Source organism: Chanos chanos, chromosome 9 (assembly GCF_902362185.1).
Source record: "Chanos chanos chromosome 9, fChaCha1.1, whole genome shotgun sequence".
Lineage (NCBI taxonomy): Eukaryota > Metazoa > Chordata > Actinopteri > Gonorynchiformes > Chanidae > Chanos > Chanos chanos.
The window spans coordinates 32,479,484-32,481,983 of NC_044503.1; the positions used below are offsets into that span (position 1 = coordinate 32,479,484).

The window sequence follows — 2,500 nt, forward strand, 5'->3', positions numbered from 1 at the left end:
TGTTGCATTGTCTGGCCGTATGTGTTTTCTGTAAACCAGTTGCTTTAGGGAACGCACTGCGCACCACAAATGACTGCACCATACACTGAATGACATCACAATGCCGGGCCAGTCAAGCAGAGAGGCAAACCACATGACGGTGGACAGCGTGGACGCGTCTCTCCACATGATGGAGACGTATTAAATGATGAACTTATAAACAAAAGGACGCACAGGCGCACACACACACACACACACACAGTAACACACACTCACACACATGCGCACGCACAGACACACACACTCGGCCATATCAGTTCCCTCTAGCTCATTTTGACCCAGTTAGAATGCTAAATATTGAGACTCTGAGAATCAGGGGAGACACACACACACACACACACAGAGAGAGCAAGAGAGAGAGAGAGAGAGAGAGAGAGAGAGATGGAAAGAAAGTGAACAGGGAAATAAAGAGAAGGATGAGTGGAGGCAAGTTGTTGTGTAATCTTGTTTTTCTTACTTGAAAAGTGGTTCTTAATGCTTTGGGTCAGGAAGCCAGTAAATGTCTATTTTTGACCCGCCGGCCAGAATCTACGGAATGTGTGTGTGTGTGTGTGTGTATTTGTTTGTTTCATTCACAAACAGGCCACTATATATATAAATGTGTGTGTGTGTGTGTGTGTATGTGTATGTGTGTGAGTGTTATTTAGAGCCCTTTGTATATTGGTCTTTTTCTTTCTCTCTCTCTCTCTCCCTCTCTCTCTCTCTGTCCGTCTGTCTGACTCTCTCTCTCTCTTTCTCTCTCCATCTCTTTCTCTTTCTTTCCCCCAGAACCAGAACAGGCATCACTACCTCATGCAGCTTACTTGTACTAATCACCATGGCAACCTGATAATCCCTTATCTAGCAGTAAAATTCTGATACAGTGACACACATATGCGCAGTAATTTGCTGACATGCTCACAAATGTAATATTTTCTTATGTGTTTTTTTGTGTGTACGTGTGTGTATATTATCATTTGAGAATATTGATGTGTATTAGAAAGTGAATGCAGAAAATGTGAACAGCCCGTGTATGTCATACAACACCAGACATAGACGCACAATTGCAATTGCTTTATTTCAGGATTCACAAGGTCTCACATTGTACAAAGGCAAAATCCTCAATATTAAAGTCACTCGCATGTAATCAGTATCAGAACCAGTACAGACAGTGGATAATGTCTAAAAAAAAACAAACAAAAAAACAACAAAAAAAGGCTTCTTTGTTATATAACAGTCTTCCTTCAGCACAGTAATCTTTTTTCTTCCTTTTTTCATTCGTTCATCCAATGATACTCTCATTTGGTTTCCTAGACTCACAGGTAACTTCTTGGCTATATCTGACTCCACCGTCTATAGATGAAACCAGATAACATGGCTTTCCCTTGACTGGGGCGAATCAATGGAATGCTTTGTCACTGACAGACAGAATGTTAGGCCAATCAACGCTGAGGATTGATTGATCTGATGAAAGTGCGGGCCTTAATTTGCTGTATTGATCCATCCTAAAGAGCTAATCTCGGCTTTTGCCGAGCTGTCAATACTTAGGGTGCTCTTTTGTTCTGAAGACGACATCTGACAGTGTTTCTATGAAGCTACAAAACAGTAGCCTACGCTAACGGGTGATAAAACTACCGACAAAAGGCAGAGGAAAAAAAAAATAAAAAGAGATTTACAAGGCACAGCCATTGTTCTTGGCGGCTTAATCCACACAGCTGAACAACAGAGCTGCACAATTGAGAAGGCATCAGGTGATCTATTCTAACCTGAGGGAGGGGTAGAGGTTCCTGTGCAGTGTGGGGTTTTTTTTCCACTAGGGGGCGCACAAGAGTGAAGTCTCTCAAAGAACAGGCTATTTGATGGCACTTAAGGAAATGAACACATAACAGGGTGATCGGTTCAACACGCTCATAGTTTAAAGACACAAACAGGAAAAACAGGAGACACAATTTAAAAAAAAAACAAACAAAAAAAACCCAAAATGAAGACTACACAAACTGGTCTGCTACTCAACTAGAATGTGAACATTACACTATTTTCTCTAGGGTCAGAACAATATATATACGCATTTAGGGAATGAGATTCAACAGACACACACACAAACACACACACACACACACACAGTACTCACACATTCACAAACAACAACCCACATCCTTTTGGACCGCAGTGTGTTTGCTGTGTGTATTTATGCACATAATTAAGCCTTGTTCCTTTTACACACAGAACCAAGACAGAGAACTGGTCCGTTAGCGACACCAGCAATGCCTTTCACATTTACCCTTATCTGGACGATCAAGATTTAACTTCCCAAGTACAAGTCATTCACACGTAATTGTGCCAGGAAAGGACAGGGCAGGGGGGGGACCTGGTTACTACGCGTAAAGTCCAGGCGCAAACGTCACAGTATTTGTTGGGCAACAGTTGTGGTTTGGAGCCGTGGGCAAGTGCTGTTTTTTTGTTCTATCACTATTTTGGGGAT

The 2,500-nt window shown here is 42.0% G+C and overlaps 1 protein-coding gene across 1 annotated transcript in view; it reads right to left on the bottom strand.

The window, feature by feature from the left end:
- Nucleotides 1–1,077: 1,077 nt before the first annotated feature.
- The window catches only part of she (Src homology 2 domain containing E), an 8,433-nt gene continuing 7,010 nt past the window's right edge, over nt 1,078–2,500 (bottom strand). The window contains exon 6 of the mRNA XM_030783613.1: nt 1,078–2,500. This exon is cut by the window's right edge and continues 741 nt beyond it. The gene's annotated coding sequence lies outside the window, so the exon portion shown is untranslated.